Below are 22,177 nucleotides of genomic sequence, written 5' to 3'. Positions count from 1 at the left end.
TTGATCTTTACATTCTGAGTATTAATGCCACTGACGTTGACTTTGCCTTTCATTCTTTTTGAGGGTTGAAAAAAATAAGTACTGGTTGAGCACTGGGCTTGATGTAATCAACTAGTGCCCTCTCCTAAAAATTTATGCATTGTGCCCATAATAGAAAGAATTATATAAGTTTGTCAAGTTGGCAGAATCATTAGCATGCTGGACAAAATACTTAGTTCAAATTCTGCTGAGGTCAACTTTGCTTTTCATCCTTTTGGGGTCAATGAAATACGTACCACTTGAGCATTAGGGTCAATGTAATTGACTTCTCCATTCCAACAAGAAATTTGAAACCATTATCATCAAGAGATTGAGCTGGCTGAATCATTAGCATGCTGGGCAAAATACTGAGTGACATTCCTTTTGGCTTTGCGTTCTGAGTTCAAATTCCACCAAAGTTGGTTTTGCCTTTCATTCTTTCGGTGTTGATAAAATAAATACCAGTTGAGCACTGGGGTTGATGTAATTGACTAGATCCCCACCCACAAAAATTTCAGGCTTTGTGCCTATAGTAGAAAGATTTCTTATTATTATCATCATTATCTCTGTGTACCTTTGACATGTGTAGTGTTTTGTTTTGGTTTTGTATTGTATTGAAAGTGCTCTGCGTATGTGTGTAGTACCTTGCAGTGCTATTTTCTGTATGTTGTATATATTCTAAGTCCTGTATATGTATTTGTCTGCATTTTTTATCATTCCCAAAGCACCTGTTATTAGAGGGATTGTTTCTATTTGCATGCCCTACATTCAGGTTATCTCTGTTTCCAAATCTTTGTATTTGGATAATTTCTCATTCTGTTTTAGAGATATATTATCAACTGTTGGGACTGATATGTCAGTTAGAAGGTATTTCTTTTCCTGATCCTCCTTGACAACAATATCTTTTCTGTTAGCCTTGATCTCTGTCTGTTTGTATGATATATCTTAGAGTATGGTCACTTTGCCATTCTTGGAGATCTTTTTTTTTTTGGTGTATGCTTATACCATCTCTTTTCTGTTGGTATTTTATAGTGAATGTAAAGACCCAACTCTGTCATGTTTGTAGATGTTTTCTCTCTTGGCTAAGACTAGGTAGCCTAAGATAGTGTTTTTAATTGTTTCTTCTCCATCTCCATGTTCTGCAGTTACTGTATTCTACTTCATTATTAGCTATTGACTATTTCTATTGATTGTTTCTATTGATCCTGTGCCATGATCAAGAACCCCCTAGTCTCTAGTTTGAATCTTGTTTATCTCATTTAATGTGAGATTTCTGTTCCTACTCTAACTATTTTCATCTTTTCTCCAGTATTTGCTGTATAGGGGATTTATGTGCAAATTGTTTTATCATGGTATCCTCTAGTCTCAATTTTAGTTTAAATTTTAATTATTTCATGATTTCTGGTGTGGCTTCTCCATTTACTTCATAGCTGTCTGTTATTGCAGCTTGTTTTCTATTGGCTTCTTTGAAGACAAAAAACAGTCCATATTTCATGTTAATGTTTCATAGCTATTTGTATTAGTTTTCCATGATACTGTACTAGATAATTCATATGGCTGATATAATGATGTCTTTAATTCAGCAGTGCTGTTTAGGGAAAAAGTTTGGAATGAAATAATGAATCTGATTAGGATGATGTTTCATTTTTTTATGTCTGCTTCAGTTTCCATGATTCAAGTTTTACTATTAAAATTATATAAAATGTTTTTAATATTCTGTGATGTGTTGGGTTTTGGAGTACCTGAGCTGATGTTCAAACTCATGCTGTATATGATATATCTCTAGTTTATCAATTTTGTATACTTAGTGAGTGATTCATTTATAACAACTCTGGCAAACTTGGGAAGGATTATTCTCTCCTGAGAAGGTCAGAGCTAAACTAAAATATGTGCAGAGTTGTTTTTCATATTTACTATTGAAACAAAAATATTAACCACTGACTGGTTTAGCTATTTTCCTTATTGGCTATATATTTTGTGGTTAGCTTTTCAATTCTCCATGTATTAAACCATCATCATTTAATGTCTGTTTTCTAAGCAGGCATGGGTTGGACAGTTTCACCAGAGCTAGCAAGCCAGAAAGCCACACCAGGTTCCAGTCTGATTTGGCATGGTTTCTATGGCTGGATGCCTTTCCTAATGCCAACCCCTTTACAGTGCGCTAGGTGCTTTTAACGTGGCACCACACGAGCACTTTTATATGGCACCAACATGAGTGCTTTTTACATGGCACCAGCACAGGACTTTTGCAGGCCAATCCTCTTCACCAGAGGGAGTGACCTTAACACTTCTGCTGTGGAGTACGAGTATTCTTGAGTACAGCAAGGTGTCAGGTATCTTAGTTCTTTGTCATCTTGTCTGAGATTGTCCTTCAATACTTCATCCCATATCTTCCCGGATCTATCTCTTCCACATGTTCCATCTACTTTGAGAGATTGGCACTTCTTTATGAAACTGTTGGCATCCATCCTCATCACACAACCAAACCAAGCCAATGCAATCTTCTCTCTTGCATACTGCATCTCGTTCTTATGCCTAACTTCTCTCTCAATACACGAGCACTCTGTTGAACATATACACTTACACGACACATCCAGCAGAGCATACTAGCCTCATTCCTCTTCTCTAACCTTTGCATTGCTTTAATTTACCTCTTGTTATTCATACTGGATGGCATCTCTAAAATACAAAGTCTATGAACTTAGGAGGCTTTTCCAAGGTAAAACAATGCAAGTGAAGTGAAATCACTCTCAAGAACTAAAACTAGGCTACAGATTTTACTTACTGGTAGTTTATATCTACTCTTCTAGCTTTTAGAACTAAGTGAATATTTTTTATTAAAAATTTAGGATATTTGAAAAGTAGTTGTTTACACATAGCAATTATATTAAAATATCTTTTAGTAATCAAACTGTAAATAATAATAAAAAACAAATATTAAACATCTTGAAGTTTGAAATATTGCTAAAAACTTGTTGTTAAGAGGAACAATTTGACCTAAATTATTTTATCCATTTACTGTTGGGATTAGTTGTAGCTGAGATATTTGTCTTCTTTTGTTAGTGAGTGGTCATTGCAGCAATTCTTTTCTTTACTTCTCTGCCATTCATTCATGCTTTCTTTGTTTATTTTTAACTCATAAAAAATTTCCTGGACATTGGCTTTAACATTGGTTTGTGTATTGGTATAGTGAAGCATTATAAAGCTTTACAATAAAGTATTTTCCCCACTTGTTGTCAAACGCTGAATAGGTTACTTACCTCCAGGTTCAGTTACATCTTCAAGTAAGTCATATATTTTTAACTTGGAAAACAGTTCTAATTTTTCTAGTTAGTTCTTCCATTGTTTAAATATCTTCACTTATATATTTCATTTATATTTTCTGATTCAATCATGATTTAACTGCTGTCAGTAGCAGTGTTTAATTTTTAATTAAAATTCAGTTTTCACTTTATATAGTAGGTGTGTATGTTTAGATGTGTGCACATGTTTGTATATATATCTATATATTAGATGTGTGTGTGTGTATTTGTGGTCTTTTATATAGATAAAATGAGAGTTTATTTTCATTCCTAAATGCTGGCATAGGAATTTCTGAAGCAATATTTTAAGGCAGAATACCTTTCCTGATGATAACCCTTTTAGTTGCCTCTTATGATATAGTCATACAGTGTGCCTATTCTAAAAACTAAAACTCACATATATATTCAAACATACTATTATATGTGGTGAACAGAATATATGTCTATAATTAATATCTATAATTTAATAATTTCATATTTTAACAGAATGCATAGTATTCATTATTACTTTTACTCTCAATCCAGAAGTCAAATTATTTAAAAGTTATTTTAGATTTTTTTCTTAATACATAGTTTAGTTACATTATTACTTGAAATATTTATAAACATGCATTACATATTTAAAAAAATGTTATCTTTCAGAATAAAATTATGACTTGAAACTTGAGTCTTTTAGAAAATGTTTTTAATTTATCAAGTAATTTTTCATTATTAAAATTCATTATTAAAATTCATAGAATCTAATATTGTAAGAAATTGAAACCAACGAATGAAATTAAACACTGAACATGTAAATCAGTCCTCAAATTGGTTTGTTAAAACTATATAAGCATTTTAGTCTAATACAAGCAAGTATTTAAAGCCTAATTTTTCGAGTTAAGGTGTATGTGTGGTTGTATGATAAGAAATATGTTTTCCAGTCTCAAGGTTCTAGGTTCAGTCCTATTGCATGTCACCTTGGGCAAGTGTCTTCTATATCTTTGGACTGGCCAAACCCTTGTGAGTGAGTGAATTTGGTATATGAAAACTGTGTGGAAGCTCATCATGTGTGTTTCTGTATTTATCCCTCACTGGTGTTGGTTTGTTTATGTCTTTGTAACTTAGCAGTTTGGCAAAATGTATCTGATAGAATAAATACCAGGCTTTAAGCAAAATAAGTACTGGGGTTGCTTTGTTTGATTAAAATCTTTCAAGGTGGTGCCCCAACATGACTGCAGTCAAATGACTGAAACAAGTAAGAGATAAAAAATAACCTATGACCAGTAAATACCCAAAGTAAACTTTACTAGATTACTTAGCATTGCCTAGAAAATGTAGAACATGGTTTTATGTTTTGCTGATTGAGAACTACTATAATTCTGCATAAATTTATTATTTTTAATGCAATGTTGTATTATTAAAAGAGATATACATGTTTCTTTTTTATTTCTTAAAATATTGTCATGTATCAATAACTTAGTGTAAAAAGAAATGACACGAATCTATTTCGGTTGTCACAATCCACATTGATACAATGTATGTTGAGATACAATAAATATACAGTATGTGGCAGAACTGTACAATAAATAGCTTTCCTTTAATTTCTAATTTATTAACTCATTTTCTTTTGTTTTTGGATTTCCATGTTTTGAACATTAGAAATTACGATTGTGTATGTAAGGAAAAGACATTCACAAACTTTAAACTCTATTCCCTCACTCTAAATCCAATCTTTAATCTTCACCTTAAACACTGACCATAATTGTAAAATGAAGTAAGGGTTGTAATCTCATGTGTTTAATACAACTAATCCAGAAATAAAATCTGGAAAAAAATGCTAAAAATGGAAAAGATTTTGCAGGTTAAGTATTCTAAAACAAAAAGAGTGAAGCTGGCCAAAAATTAAATAGCAAAAAGTAAAATTTTAAGACTGATTTTTCCAAAATTTCTTCAAAGAATAGGAAATTAAGCATATGGGGTTCTTATTGCACAAGTCCAGCAATAATTATTGCTTAATGTATATCTAATTTATATGAAACAACCATGTCTGCATTGATATTAAATACTGTATGTGTGGTTAATAATGCTGCTTTTGATTATGTGATTTCCCAGTACCATCATTAGAAACATTTCATAAACTACAGCATCCAGTGAGACAATGTTATGATTGAAGTTAAGTTCACTAAATATTTTAATTAAATTCCTAAGGATAAACAGAGTATAGTTATTAACTACTCAGGTGTATTGAATAATTACAGAAAATAGAATGATTGAAAATAAATACATGAGACACAGATAATTTCCTGTTAACTTATAACCTTTTTTATCATATTAATTTTGTCCTGGTTGTGATGAAGATGTAAGACTTGTATCATGCTGTTAGATACCTATGGAGGTATAATAAGAACTTGTCACAAGCAATTGTTGTTGTGAACATATTTTACCAAAGAGAACTATCTTGGTTGAAAACAATGCAGAAAGAAAGAGGAGACTGCCATTGGGTAGAGTTTGAAATAGAAGTGTAGAATAGATAGAGCAGGCTGGAATATGAGGAGGCCCTTGGATATCTTAAATGATTAGAATTTTTAAAAATCAGCAATGTTATGTTAGCAACAGACAATTGTTTTATCACAGATAACTAACTAACATATTTTGTTAGTTATTTAACGACCCGAGGTCATGGTAGTTCATTTTTTTTTTTTTTTTACACTACACTCGGATAGTGAACTTTATAATGGGTGTTGGTTGGCAGAGCTCCTTATTTAAGAATCTAATGTCTCGGAACAGTAATAGTTGAGATTATTTTACTGTTTGACACTTCAACCAAAGTGAAGGTCCTACTTATTAGATGCTAAGCTTAACAAGAACTCACTGAAGAGATGATTGACATTTTGCCTACACAAAAAGGTGTCTATACTGTCTCTCAAAAGGACTTTTTAATACTATCCTGACATTGGTATTTTGGTGCATTTGGGTGCAATTAAGTGGATCTAAGTTCCAGCAATACAACTTTGTGTATCAAAGCATATGTTTGCTTGTTGTATTGGTTAATATTGGAGTAAAAAAAAGTCTATGTAGGATTCAGATTCAGACACTGCAGACAATATTTTTTAATTTATTAAATTTTGGTTAATTCAACCAGAAATAATTGCAGTAATGTTTTTAGTGTATTATCTTTTACAGATAAAAAATGCCATACCTAACTGAATGTAATTCAGGAAGGTGTGAAAGAATGAAATGGCCAAATTTAATATTTCCATTTAATTTCTACTTAAATGTAAAAACATTCTAAAAGTTTTAAATATTTTTGATTATTAGCTTGTTTATTTGAAAACTTAGTTTTAATGAATTTTCTTTAGAAGAATAGGCTATCTTAAATACATTTTTAGTCATTTTTTTCTGTTGTTTATCTATCAAACTAATCCTTTATTATCCAATGGTTTTATAATTGAAGTCCACTGATTTTAAGCAAATCACTTGGCAGTTATTAGGAGGTTATAGTCAAATATCTCGTTGCACTACCTACCCTCAGTCAAATCATTCTGTTGTCAATCAACTTAAGAGATAAAGACAAAATTTTTTTCATGCCCTCCACAGTTACCTTGGATGTATTTTCCTTTTCCATTCTTTTTCTTTCTGTGTATGTATATATATATATATATATATATATATACACAAACACTCACACATGCACGCACACACACATATATAGTTTTGTTGAATGGCCCTTACCAGAGTAGAAAGTAAAACTCTCTTGATTATTGTTGAAGACAAAAATCACAGGAATAGGTTAGCAATGAAAGAAATTATGTTGTTAGTTATGACAGTATACTGCTTTACTGAAGTGCAATAAATATATTTGATCTCTAAATTAAAAAAAAATGTTGTTGTATATTTACAAAATGTATATATTTTTTTTAATATTTCTGAGCTTGTGTATGTTTAGAAATCTTTAACAATAAAATTCTACATGCTTTATGTTTAGTTTGATAGGTTGGGTTTATTCCTTCACTTTTCATCTTCTTCAGTTTTTTCATCTTTCATGTTTTTGGCTTAACAAATTATATTATGGTAAGATACTGAATCCTATCATCTTTTAAGGAGTGTAAAGGCTTTGCATTAGCACGGCTCCAGTTGTCTATTATTTATTTACTAGTGTAACCATACTGTTATTAACAATAGTTGATATATTTATCTTAGAGAAAATTATAACAAAATAAATTTAAAATACAGAAAACTATTTTTAGATACAGCCATTGTAATTGATCTTACATTAAATAATCTTGAAAGAAAAAAAGTATTTGCCTTAATTATACAGAAATTTCAAACAACTAAGATCTTTCTGTCAATGTATTATGTTGTTTTTCTTGTGATACTAAGTCCTTAAGATTTTGCTATTGGAGATATCCAGCTATACATTTTTACTAGTATCCATACACTTACTTGGCTGTAGGTCACTCAGTGAGTATGCCACATACGGTGACTGTCTAATCATTTTTCTTTTTTATTTTTGTTAAATTCTCTTCATATTCAATATGTATTCTTTGCATTATTTAAAATGTTTTGTTTTAGTTACACCGATTAATGAGACAAGGATTTCAAACTGCAACTTTAAGTCCTTTAAACTTTTAAGCATGATTATTCTTTTTCTCTTCTTTCTCACCAGTTTTTTTATTATATGTAAACCCCTATGCAAATTATAACTTGTCTCTGTAATGTTCCCTAAATTCAACACTCTTTTGGCAAATAAAATAAATTATTATTATTGAACAAATTTCCCTGTAGTACTTGTTATCTCCTTTTTATGTTCTAAGTCTGAATCCTGTCAAGGTTGACTTTATCTGTTATTTTTTCAGGATCAATAAAATAGTACTAATGAATACTTTTATTTACAATATTCAAATCTATAATTCATATTGGCCATAATGAAGATAATTGAAATGTACTGTACAGTTATTACACAGTTTGCCTAAGATGTAAAATTCAAGGTAATGTACCAATGCTCAAGATGTTTATCTCAAGGTATCTCAAGGTTTACAAAATATTCAGAGTGAAGAGGGTAAATTGACAGAGTTGTTAGTGCATCAGCTAGAAAGCCTTGTATTTTTCCTGATTCTCTTTAGACAGACATTGCATGCTGCATACTCAGTGACCTACATCCAAGTAAGTGTAAAAATGTATAGCTGGATATCTGCAATAGCAAATTCTTAGGGAATTCAACTTTGCCTTTCATCCTTTTGGAGCCAATAAATTCCTGGCACAGGGCAGTGGATTGGTGGAATTGTTGAAGTGTCTGACGAGATGCCTTGTGATTATCAGTGCTGCTTAGTTCCTTTCTGAGCTCATATTTTGCCTTCTATAATCAACCTCTTTATAGTAGAAAATGAGTCCATGGGGTCCAGTTAATAGTGTTAGGCTGCCAATTTGAGATTGAGCAATGCAGCAATTAGTGCAACATCTCAGTTGCGTAAATAAAATGAGTGAGTTCTGCTCCTTCTAGGATCAATGCTAGGACAGAAAATGCAGTTAATGAAAAGAGAATTCTATTTGTTTTTGAAGTTCAAATTGGTTTGAAAGTTTCCAGTAATTGGTGGCAGTGAGTTCCATATTTTATGATAAAGTTATATTGCATAGTTTTTGATGATTATTTGTGATTGGCATTCATAATTAAAGTACTTTCAAAAATTTTAGAAGAATACTATCAAATCTTAATCTTTTAAATGTTTTTCTGTCTTGCTCAGAAGACGAGCAACTTTTATTGTACTGTCTCTGAGATTGGTGGGTGGGAAAGAGATTTGTTCAAAATGACTTGAAACAGAGTTGACTCAGGAGTTAGATGGTAGGGGTTAAGTTATACAATGAATAAAATCTATCCTCCAAGAATAGACACAATCCATCTAATAGTCTTCTGCACAGTGTCCATTTCCCCAATTTCATCTACAAATCTTCGGTTATCCTGAGGTTATGATAGAAGGCTCACATCCAAGATGGTACAAAATGATGTAAAATCTGGAACAACATGATTACAGAACAAACTTTTTAACCATATAACTATGTCTGTACCTAAATAGAGAAGAGTCAATGAGTGCATATTTTGTAAATCACAACCAGATTTTTTTTTAATGATACAGTGTTCAGTTTTGCTAAAGTGATATTGAAGAAATATACATCCAAAGAATAAAAATAGAAATTAAAAAAAAATCCAATTATCCAATCAAAACAAGTAGTTAACTTTTATTTTGAAATGTAGTTACAAACAAATCTTTTTTATTAAGTAATATTTTTTTCATTTCTTTTTTGTTATCAAACGTTGAATATAGTGACATTTTCTTTTTTTTTTCTTAAGACATTTACAGTCTATACATATTTTGGCTTTTTGATTCACCTATTGCAATACTACCTCCTCTTTAGGCTCATATTTGTGTATATTTTTTTTCTCTAATGCTCTTATGTATAACAGCATACAAAAACACTTTATGAGTTCACAATCTATTATAGATTGAATTGTTGTTGTTGGTGTTGTAGCCAACACATATTTTTTATATTCCTTAATACCCTTAGTACAACTCTCACTGTGTTTGGCTCACCTTTCATCTCTCAAAGACTGAAAGTTAGTACCCGTAATGTCCTGAAGAAATTCAGGTTACCAGAAATTTCTACAGAAATTTGTGCCTTTATGTCCAATCAAAATATCATTAGTCATGTACTGGAATTGATTTAATCAACTAAACCCCTCCTCCAAATCTCAGGCTGTGCCAATGTTAGAAATAATTGCTATCATCAATAGGGATGATTGATAACAAAATTGGTAAAATTTCGGATATCTTTTATGTCCTTTTAAGTTCTTGTTCATATTACCTCCTGGGGTCAGTCTTATGTTTCATTTCTCCACTGATGGTGAAATTAGTACCAGTAATACAGAGGGAGTTGATAAAATTGACTGTTGCATCTTTCCTTTCAATTTCTGGTTCTGCACTATCAGTGCATGAGAACTTTACTATGATTAATATTTTATTAAATAAACATTAAACATAAAAATATAACTAACTTTCCATGCTTGAAATGCCTTTTTGAAGCTTAGCTTTTAAAAAAATGTTGACTTGTAAGAAAAGGAAAATGAACAGAACTATTAGTAATAGTATAAATGACTTTAAGATATTTTGGTTTCTTGGCAACAAGAAGGTCAAGTATTATATAAACCTACTTGACATGTTACACTGTTCAGAAGACATATTTCTATACCAGGTGAAAAAGACAGAATAGGTTATTGATAAATCACACACAAGAAGCAAAGGTACAGCACAATTAAAATGAAAATGTGTAAATAAATGTTCATTTTTGCTTACAAACCTCTGTGTGTGTGTGTCTGTGTGTCTGTGTGATGGATGAGATTTTTCTTTAATAATTTGTTTATAATTTTTGTTCTTTTTTTTTTATATCACTTTTCTCATCTGACAAGATTAGTGTAGATTGTATTTTTGAATTGGCAAATGACCAATTTTTGTAGGAAATGAATTATGGTTGGCCAAATACTGAATGTTGGTAAGAAATAACGGATGAAATGTAAATTCAAATTTAATTTGATTTCACCATAGAAACATGAAACACCAGATGAGACAAAATAAAAGCTTCAAATGTGACTGTGTACTGATATGTATTAGTATTAATTTCTTTTAACTGATATTTTTAGAGTGAATCATTTGTATCAATATCACCATGTTACTAGTGCTTATTTCATTAATCTAAAGAGGCTGGAAGGGGGAAGTTGACTTAAGTTAGTTTCAACAAAAAATGTATCACTGTTAGATGTCAATTTATTATACTGGTTCAGGTATGATTGTGTAGCTAAGAAGCTTCTTTCATTACCACATGGTTTTGAGTTTGATCCCACTGCATTGCACCTTTGCCATGTATCTTCTACCATGGCCTCAATATGGATCAGCCAATGACTTTGAATGTTATTTGGTTGATGGAAACTGTGGAAGCTTGTCAAAAGAACTGTCCCTATTCTGGCTGGTAAACTTGGCTGGTTTAATACCAACAAGTATCTGTGAGTACCTTTAGTGGACTCCACTCTGTTGCAAGCATTTGGATCAGATCTCCAATCTGAATATAACTTTGACTATTTGCTCACCAGACTTTGGGGGTCCTGAAGAAAAACTTTGGCACTTCCTAATTTGACTAAAACAAAAGGAAAGTTTGCATTGACTCTGTTTGTTGCTTGTTTTTATTCTATCAAACCCCAGAGAAAAGAAAGGCAAACTTGTTTTCTGTATATTTTCAATAATATGGTGAAAAATCAAAATGTGGCCCAATAGCTTGTCCAAAGACATCAATTTTAAAATTAAAACACCTAAATAAATATTTCTCACTTGATAATAAACTAGTATAATATATATATATATATATATATAAGTAATGATAGGATTTATTAGTTCCCTGCTGGAGGTATCCTTCTTCATGTCTAAGGATTTTGGTTGTACCACTGACATGTTAATACTTCCGTGCTAACTTGACAGTGACTGGGCACTCTGACAGTCTTAATACTCATGAGTAGACTGATATAACATGAAGGTGCCTCTCTAAGGACACAGTATGCTTCTTGGATCAGGAATTGACCCCATGACCTTATGATTGAGAGCCTAGTTGCCTTACTATTATGTCATGCACATATGAGGAAATGTGGTTACTGTAGATCTTTCACTTTATTGATACTCATTGCTCTAAAGTTAAATCTTTAAAAATTATGAAATAGCAATATTACCAACACTGGCACCCAAGAGTTCTTCATCATCAGATATTTCCTTCATATAAAGTAACTTTTTAGAAAATCTTTGAGAGATGAAAGCAATAACTATACTGTGTAGTAATGTTTCTTGCTGCTTAAACATTGCTGTTCCATAGTGACCAACATTACTGCTATTTTTAATCCCAGGAGAACGCTTCCTTCGGGTGGTTATTTGATGCAATCTGCCCCTGATATATATTGCAAGCAGGGGAGTGAACTCCTACCATCTTCCAGCCACAAAACTACCAGACTGCATGGTTTTGACCTCTTTGTAGTCATCCTTGGTGGTGGATACTCATCTTCATCTTCTAGAGACAGCAATAATTCACTCCAGTTCGCAATATATAAAAATCAAGTGACACACAGTGACTGATCTTGCAAGAAGCAAATTAGCTAGTTAGAAAATCTCAGTAACAGATGAAAGTAGTAACTATACTAAGAAGTAATGTTTATTGCCACTTGAACATAACTGGAACCTATGTTACTGCTGCTTTTAACCCCAGGATTTTTTCTAACTAGCTAATTTGTTTGTTGCAAGATTAGTGACTGTGTGTCACTTGATTTCTATATATTGTGAGCTGAAGTGAACTACTTCTATCTCTAGCAGATGAGTATCCACCTCCAAGGATGACCGCAAAGAGTTTGAAACCATATGGTCTGGTGGTAAGATGGTAGGCGTTCACTCCCCTGCTTGCAATATATATCAGGTGCAGATTGCATCGAGTAACCAGCCAGAGGAGATGTCCTTCTGGGGTTTAAAATAGCAGTAATGTCAGTTCCTATGGAACAGCCATGTTTAAGTGGCAATAATCATTACTTCAAAGTAACTTTTGCTGAATAGTTAGGTATAATTAATTTTCTTATTCATACCCTTCTCATTTATTTTAGTCAATATCCTTTGTTACTTTCTTATGATAAAATTTGTATCCAAAAACTAATTCTATACTTTAGATAAAAAAGTGAAAGATATTCAACAGAAATGTTATCCATTAAGTACAAAAGAAAGAATGCAAGAACTTACAAACATTCTCCTTAAAATAGACACATTTATGTAAACCCACATGATATATTAATATTTTTTATTACTTTAAAAGTAGGTTAAAGAGAAAAGAAAAAGAAGCTATATTTTTTATTTTTTTATAGAAAATTTTATATCCCACCCCCAACTATCAAACATCAAAATATTTTTGATTAGATGCAAGGGTAATATTTTGTTGTGGGTAGGCATATAGTTGATTGATTACTGGTATTTATTTCATTGTCTGTGTAGGGATAAAAGGCAAGGTTGATTCTGAAAGGGGATTAAACTTCAAACTAAGAAAGAAGAAATGAAATACTTTAATGCATTTATAGTATAGTAACCTGTTGGCCTTTCTAATTATAAAGAAAATATTGGCTTCTTTACTTGTCACAAAGGTCTGTTATAAGAAGGCATAACAGAAAAAGAGATGTTTGGATGTTCATAGCTTTCACAGGGGCATTAGCAGGATGAAGTGAAGTTGTATCAATGAAGCACTGAATTGCATTACAACCATAACTGACTGGAAGCTTGTATCTTGTTTTACAGTATTTATAAATAAGATATTGATGATAAATGGAATATTGATGTTAGAAGGGAGAGAGGATTTTTTTTTGTTTCCATTTACTGACCACCATAAAAAATAATGACATGTATTAAGAAATAAAAACAAAAGAATTGTACAGGTATATAGTCAACACCATATATTTATATAATTTGTATGTGTATATGTATACATACTAAGAATAAGTTTAATAATTAATATCTAACCTATAAAATTTTTTATATATCTTATCAATAAAGAAGAATTATTTTGGGCTAAGTAGAAGGTTAAATTTTTAGAATAAAAAAATGTTGTTGTTATTGCTTTTAATCCCATGTTCAAAGGTATTCCATCCATAATCGTGACTGGACTGAGCCCATGCTCAAAGGTATTCCAACCATAACCATCCTGTCTTTTTAGGAGTAAATGTTGAATAAAGTTGTCTTACATGTCCTGCCCTTTTTATAGGGCTGTGGCGTGTAGCTTCGTGAATATTTGGCTGCTATTTCTAACATGAGCATGGTCACATAGAAGTTCTTGTAAATTCAATTGGTTCTAGTTCATTACTTGTACTTATTTATTTTTAATCATAAACAGTTATTTCTGATAGGATTTAAATTTAGAAACCTGACATGATATAATAAGGTTAATAAGCCATGGTCTGGTTTACTTTTGTTTTTGCTCTTCCTGTTATAATGATGAATTCCTAACTTTGGCAGAAGACCAGAAGTTTGTTGGAGGATGGCTAAAGACAATTCAATCAACTCCAGCTGGACGTCTATTACATGTTAGGAACCTGTTGCACTGGTATGGACACAGGAATGGATGATTCTAGTGAGATTAAAAAGTTACTATGTACTGACAGTGGAAACTACTTGTGATAGAGGGGAAAAATAAAAAAAAATAAAAACATGGGAAGACATAGTCAGGCGATTATAGGATCTGAGGGCCTCACAGAAAAGATGAAACAAAATTGAGAAGAATAGTAGTGGTAAGTTGTACTTGAGCTCCATTTAGTTGCAGTACTGATGATGATGCAGCACTGTATCATGTCATCACAGACAATGATGATAGTTATGATGTCATGACGATGATGACACCATTACTGGATTGGGGTTAAGAGCAACATGCAATATAGATAAGTCTAATAAGGATCAATAACATCAAATAATAACACCATAAGAAGTAAAAACAAAAAACAAAATAAGCGAACAAAGTATAATGCTTCATGTGAACATCTTTGTGTGTGTGTGCATGTGTGAGTGTGTGTGTATATATATATATATATATATATATATATATATATATATATATATATGTATGGGTCTACATTGATACGTGTATAAGTAAACATGTGTATGTGTCAGTTTGAGAGATGCTGATAAATCAATGTTGTTCTTTCTTCTACTGCTTTCACTTTTTCTGATCTTACTGTTGACAATAGACCACATTCATTTAAATCAACTTCTCTCTCTCTCTCTCTCTCTCTCTCCCCCACCACAATTTCTATGTCTTACTAGACATTTTAACCTCTCTAATCAATGAATGTTTTTCACTCAAAATCATTATTCTCCCAGTCACTCTAAGGCTTGTTATGTAAAGGTAAAACTTCATTAATGAGGTCTAGTAAGATAGAAACATGTATTGATATATTTGGAGAAGTATCTTCTTGATTGTTATAGCCACAATGTTTCGATTGTTGTAAATTCTGCCTGTCCTACTCAGTAATGTTCTTTTAATATTAAACCAAACACTTTATTAAATCCCCTGGAGTAGATTGTTCTCATTCCATTGTCCATAGTGAATATATTCTCCTAATAGTCACTCTCCTGCTTGTTATGTTGCTTGAACCAGAGTTTATATATTTTTACTAACACATGGATTGAATTCAGAAGCACTAACTAAACTACTACACATAACAGTATAAACATTTATTTTCACACTTGCATACTTGTGTGTGTGTATTTAAATGCAAGAGTATGTGTTGTGCATTTGTGCACAGCATACGAACACACACACACACATACATTCATTTGCACATGTACGACAAGCTTCCACACAGTTTCCAGATGTTTGAGCATGAATGTTCATCAGAGGAGCAGCATGTTTTTTCATGTTCCAAATGATCTCAGAATCCAACCAGCCAGTCAATTGCATATTGTTTTCTTCAGCCAACTTGTGCAGTGCGTTCAAATCTTTCTGTAGTTTTCAGGTATCTACAGGGTACTTGACTGCTTATAATTTTGTATCATCAGCCTGCTTCTGAGAGTGGTTGACTGTATTATTGAAGACATGTTGGAGAGATCCACCGTGGTGATCCTAGTACAGTTCCCCTAGGGATGATATATATGTATATATAAAAATGTGTGTATATATATATGTGTGTGTACATGGATATAAATGTACATGTGTGTGTATGTATATATATATATATATATATATTTATACATACACACTAGACTTACTACCCAGCGTTGCCTGGTAAAGTATTCACGGAACTGTTAGCCAGTTTGTAGAATGGGAATTCACGGTACTTATGCATGTATATATATTTAACCTAATTTATCAGCAGAAAGAGTGGATCCATTTCCTTCCATTGCTCCCTCTGTCCTTCTTTCTTTCCTCACCCTGTTGTTTAAGAGTTGTGCAGCCTTCATCTCAGGCGTTTCTGCAAGTCTTTTGCTATTTGTTCTTTGTCTTACATCCTGGAGGTGTGCATTCCTATCTTCCTCAGTCTCTCTTGCCTCCTTTTTTGTTGCGTGTCTCTGTTATCCTGCTGTTGTTCTGCCGTCATCTCAAACATTTGCAAGACCGATGTTTCAATCAGAGCCATCTGCTGGGCGTGCTGTTCGTAAATCAAAACCTAGATAGATGGATAACTTTTGCAGTTCCAGTTGGTCATGCTGAAAATACTGTCGGAACCTCTATTAACGATCGCTTCTAGTTGGGCACTCCTGGACATTCCCAGAAATAGGGAGCGGAGTATATGGTTGTTTGGATGGTGGTTGGATGCATGAATATGTTTTAATATATGAGTAATATCAGTTAATACATACCCTAAAACAGTTCATTCAACGACTGACATATTATCTACAGCGTCATACCGTTAAAGAAATCACTTGCCATTTTGCTTCAATGTACTCTGATTAAATCTAAATATAAGGAAAACCCGTAAAAGTGTCTTTAGTTTACATATTTTCTCTAGAACTTCTTTATTCAATGTAAACGTCTTTTAAGTTGCTGCATGTTTCCTGTTATCTCTTTGTCCTTGCTTCTTTCTGATGCCTTTTGGCATCATCTCTTGACCATGATGATCCCCATCTCTTTCCATGTGGCATAATTGATCAGTTTTTTTTATTTTGTATGTAATGTATTAAGAAAATTAAATCAAATCAACAAAGAGATTACAAATACCAAATGAATAAAATAGAATAAAATCTGAAATGATGAAACTATAAGTAATAATCCGCAAAAAATATATTTCTCTATGTCATTGTGTGTGTACGTCAAAAAGTCAACATTTTTTTTTTCTTAGAGAGTTACTAAATGTAAACATTTGTACCAGAAGTTAACTCATTTAATGTCAGAATAAGATTTACAAAATAATTAAGGGCTTAAATCTAATGAAAGTTTAATAAAATCTAATCATAAGTGAGTAAAATTATGCTAAATACAACTAAATTGAAAATCTTTTCCCTCTGGCCAAATTGGCAATTCTAAAAACTTTTGTGTGTGAATTTTACATGAGTAGAAACTATTTTTTAAGAATTTTTATCCTGAAAAATCATGTTACCTTTGTTTTAAAGTGAAAGAGAGGAGAAAGTGGAAGATGCAGGAACGGACATATGAAATTGACATGTGTGTATGTGAGAGAGAGATCCACTTACACATACATGAGAATACATACATTCACTCTCTCTCACACACACACATACATGCACAAAAGATGTACGCATATGTATTGATGTATGTATGTATACATGACAACACATCCATTCGCTCACTCACTCTCTCTTTCTCTCTCTCTCTCTCTCTCTTTCTCTCTCTCTCTCTCTTCCTGTCTCTTTCTCTCTCTTTCACACACACATGTCCGTTTCATATACGCGTACATACACTTTCTCCTCTCTTTCACTTTCTCCTCTCTTTCACTTTCTCCTCTCTTTCACTTTCTCCTCTCTTTCACTTTGAAACAAAAGTAAATGAATAAAAATTTTTTACGGAAATTAATGAACTCTGGATGATGAAACCACATTCAGTTAAAAATATTTCTAAATGATTAAAATATTGTGTGTGTCAAAATGTGTTTAATCGTTTAAATAGAGGTCCAAATATCACAAAAATTTGTACTACACTACTGCAGGTAAGTATGAAAATAAATATGAAAAAACATTAAGATAAAATATACTATTTCTGAGATATTTTAGGTACGCACAAACATCTCTAGAATTTTAGTATTATTGAGATGTATATACACATGAGTGTGTGTGTGCATATATATTGATATAAATGGGTGTGTGTGTGCATATATAGTGATATAAATGGGTGTGTGTGTACATATATATGTATATATATTTGTGTATATAAATGTGTGTGTGTTTTTGTGCACATATATATATATGCATGTATATGAATGTGTGTATTTATATATGTATATATATATATATCATCATTATCATCATCGTTTAACGTCCATTTTCCATGCTAGCATGGGTTGGATGGTTCGACCGGGGTCTGGGAAGCCAGGAGGCTGCACCAGGCTCCAGTCTGATCTGGCAGTGTTTCTACAGCTGGATGCTGTTCCTAATACCAACCACTCCATATGTGTAGTGGGTGCTTTTTACGTGTCACCGGCACGGGTATCACAGAGGATACGTGTCACAGAGGAGGCTGGCAACGGCCATGATTGGTTGGTGCTTTTTACATGTCACCGGCATGGGTATCACAACTACAGTTTCCATCTGATTTTCATTTTGATGTTGATGTACTTGACTCAATAGGTCTCCTCAAGCACAGCAGGTCACCCTATGATCCAAGGTACTTTTGAATGGGCTGGGGCTGGTTATGCAAAACTGGTGTAGGATACAGCCGTGAACTCACTTTATTTGCCAGATCTTCGCAGTCACAGCATATCTCCAGAAGTCTTGGTCTTTCGTCATTGCTTCTGTGAGGCCCAACGTCATTGCCTCTGTGAGGCTCAAGGTCATGCTTGACTACCTTATCCTATGTCTTCCTAGGTCTACCTCTACTCCGAATTCCTTCAACTGTTTGGGAGTGGCACTTCTTCACACATCTCTCCTCATCCATCCATAGTACATGACCATACCAATGCAAACGTCCCTCTTGCATGCCACATCCTATGCTTCTTATGTCCAGCATGTCTCTCAGGGCGCTTACACTCTGTCGTGCGTGCACACTGACATTACAAATCCAGAGGATCATGCTAACTTCATTTCTTTCGAGCCTACGCATGTCCTCCGCAGTCATGGCCCATGTTTCACTGCCGTGAAGCATGGCAGTTCGCATACATGCATCGTACAATCTGCCTTTCACTCTGAGTGAGAGGCCTTTTGTCACCAGTAGGGGTAGAAGCTTTCTAAACTTTGCCCAGGCTATTCTTATTCTAGTGGCAACACTCTCTGAGCATCCACCCCCACTACTAACTTGGTCACCTAGGTAGCAGAAGTTATCAACTACTTCTGGTTTCTCCTCCTGGAATGTGATGAAATCTGTTTTCTGAGCATCTATGGTGTTTATTGACACTGTGCATCTGCTACACATGAAAGCTATCTTCTCGGTTAATCTTCCTTTGATGTTGCTACACCTCTTGTGTGTCCATAGCTTACACTGGGTACATCTTATGGAGTTTCTACCTACACCTTTTCTACACATCGAGCAGGGCTACCTACCTGAGGGTGTGTGTGATGTGTTCGCCTTCCTACTTACTAGAACTTTAGTCTTTGCTACATTGATTCTAAGGCCTTTTGATTCTAAACCTTGCTTCCACACCTGAAATTTCTTTTCTAGTTCTGGTAGTGATTCTGCTATGAGGGCCAGGTCATCAGCATAGAGGAGCTCCCAGAAATTTTAAAAGTTGAATGTATTTGTAGGTGATTGAGTAATTAGTGACTTTTAGTCTGTCCTTTGCATCTTAATTTGTTTTAAGTTTTGCTTATGTAAGCATTGCCAGTGATAGAAATGAGGTGATATATGGTAATAATTTCATGCATAAGATATGATATATGAGGTAAATGTAATGTATATGGGTAAATGTAAAAAAGAAAAATCAAAACTGGACCTACATATAAAAGAAGTTGCTGATCCCTGACCTAAACAAACTGAAAAAAATATTGAATAAAATGTTCTGCTCATAAAAACAGTGGGATTTGAATGTCTATTTTATGAACTGTTAGTCCAATGTCTTATTCACATGGCTATCTTTTCTCAAGTATATGACTTCTCTTGAAAAGTCAAGAGAAAACAAATTTAATGTCATAATTTAAGGTTGATCCACAATTCTAACAAGAATGGCCAATTGTTTGAAATTTAATCTTTCATCTCCTTTTGATTGGTTACATAGGTAAAGAAAAACTTAGACCTTATTAGATGCATGTGTATCATAGATTTACTAATTGTGAACAAACCATAATTATGATACAACAACCTGTTAAATACTTTTAAGCTCTTGATATAAACAATAAGTTATATAATGAACTTTAGTTTTCATGTGGTAATCATCATCATTTAATGTCTGTTTTCCATGCTGGTGTGGATTGGAATTTGACAGGAGTTGGGAAGCCAAAGAACTGCAGCAGGCTCCAATTGTGTTTTAGTATGGTTTCTATGGCTGGATGTCTTTCCTAATGCCATCTACTTTACAGAGTGCTTTTTATGTGACTCCAGCACAAGTGCTTTTTGTCTAGCACTAGCACAGGTGCTTTTTATGTGGCACCAGCATGGTTGCCAAGTAGTTTGCAAAACAGAGACCTCTCAGCTGAGAGAGGGAGTGGAACCATTGCAAGTAGTTGTGCCAGGCAAGAGGCTGGTGTATATTAAATTAATACTGTGAATGTCTTTCTTACTAACTCATCCAAATATCCATTGTTACTTTAATGAACATCAAAATATTTGCAGGAAACCACTTTGCTTATATTCATCTGAAATGTGTAGATTTCAATAATAATTTGCTTTGCAGTTTGGGATTTTTTTGTTTGTTTATGTGCATACCATAAAAAAACCTGATGTAATAAAAACAGACACTTTAAAAGATACACCCACCCACACATTTAAACATACTCACACACACACGCGCTTTGTGTGTACACATTATACTGCAATAAAGTAACTTGTGGTGAGATATTCATCGACCTCTTTCTAGCTTTGTGCATACAAAAACACTGGTTGTTATGGGAAGCAGCATGATAACAACTATCACATCAGTCATCATAGGTTCAGTGAGTAAAGACAAAAGCTACAGGTGAGTAGCTTATAAGTTGGAAACACCAGTTGAAATATAACTCATATAAAATGCTCACATCACACACACACACACACACACACACACACACACACACACACACACTATTGACAAGTTAAAAGTCACAACTTTTTTTTAGTATATAGTATCTTTTGTTACATCAGAAACCAAGAAAGAATGAAATATATAAGGTTAAATATTATTTTCTGTATTGAATGTTTGAAGTTTTGTTAAGTTGACATAAATTGACATCTTTATCAGCTGAGACTATATCATTATCATTATCAAGAACAGCATGATGATGATTATTCATCAATATGATGATATTTGTTTATCATCCTCCTCTGTAGCATTATTATCATTGCCATTTTTTGACTTGACACAGGTGATTTTGAGAGATCTTATAAGTAATGAAAATTTTAAAACTAAATTTCAATATCCAAACCACTTTTATTGAAGACACACATTGGAAATTAGAATATTGATAGTGTATTTTATCAGACATTCAGTTTATGTAGTTTTGATCAGGTGCAATTGTTTTGACAGGCACTACCTGATATTTAATCTGAAAATCATTGTATGAGTTGAAAACAGCTGCAAGGTTTTGTCAACTTTACATTAGCAGACAACTGGGAGAATCATCCATAAACTATTCTATTTATCTCAACTATTTAGTTGTTAATGCCACAAATGCATTTGTATCATAAATAAACTCACAAAGAAAAATTAATCCAATATTATTTATGTTGTCATGATTAAAAGATAAAAAATATTTTTAAAAGATGAGAAGATATCAGGCATCTATATAGTTGTATGTCAAATTTATATAAAAAAACAAAACAAAACAAGATACAAGAAAAAAATTATAATTCTTCAAATGCTCGTTTCTAACTAGAAAATGGAAATGACTTAATATCCAAGACATATATCTTAAATATGCAAATACACTTATATTTTCTACCTTAAAACCAATTGTGGATTCCATGATGCAAACATCTTTTGTTGCAAAAGAAGTATATTTAGAACCAATTAACTTATACCATTACACACACAC

General features: G+C 32.8%; 1 protein-coding gene across 1 annotated transcript in view; it reads left to right on the top strand.

Annotated features, from left to right (window-relative positions):
- LOC106879726 (tumor protein 63) overlaps window positions 1-22,177 on the top strand; it is a 287,201-nt gene that overhangs the window by 17,499 nt on the left and 247,525 nt on the right. The gene's annotated exons all lie outside the window — the stretch shown is intronic.

This window comes from Octopus bimaculoides, chromosome 12, assembly GCF_046866305.1.
Source record: "Octopus bimaculoides isolate indiv1 chromosome 12, ASM4686630v1, whole genome shotgun sequence".
Taxonomy (NCBI): Eukaryota; Metazoa; Mollusca; class Cephalopoda; order Octopoda; family Octopodidae; genus Octopus; species Octopus bimaculoides.
Note: the sequence above shows the minus strand (reverse complement) of the source record. Positions and strands in the feature narration are given on the sequence as shown.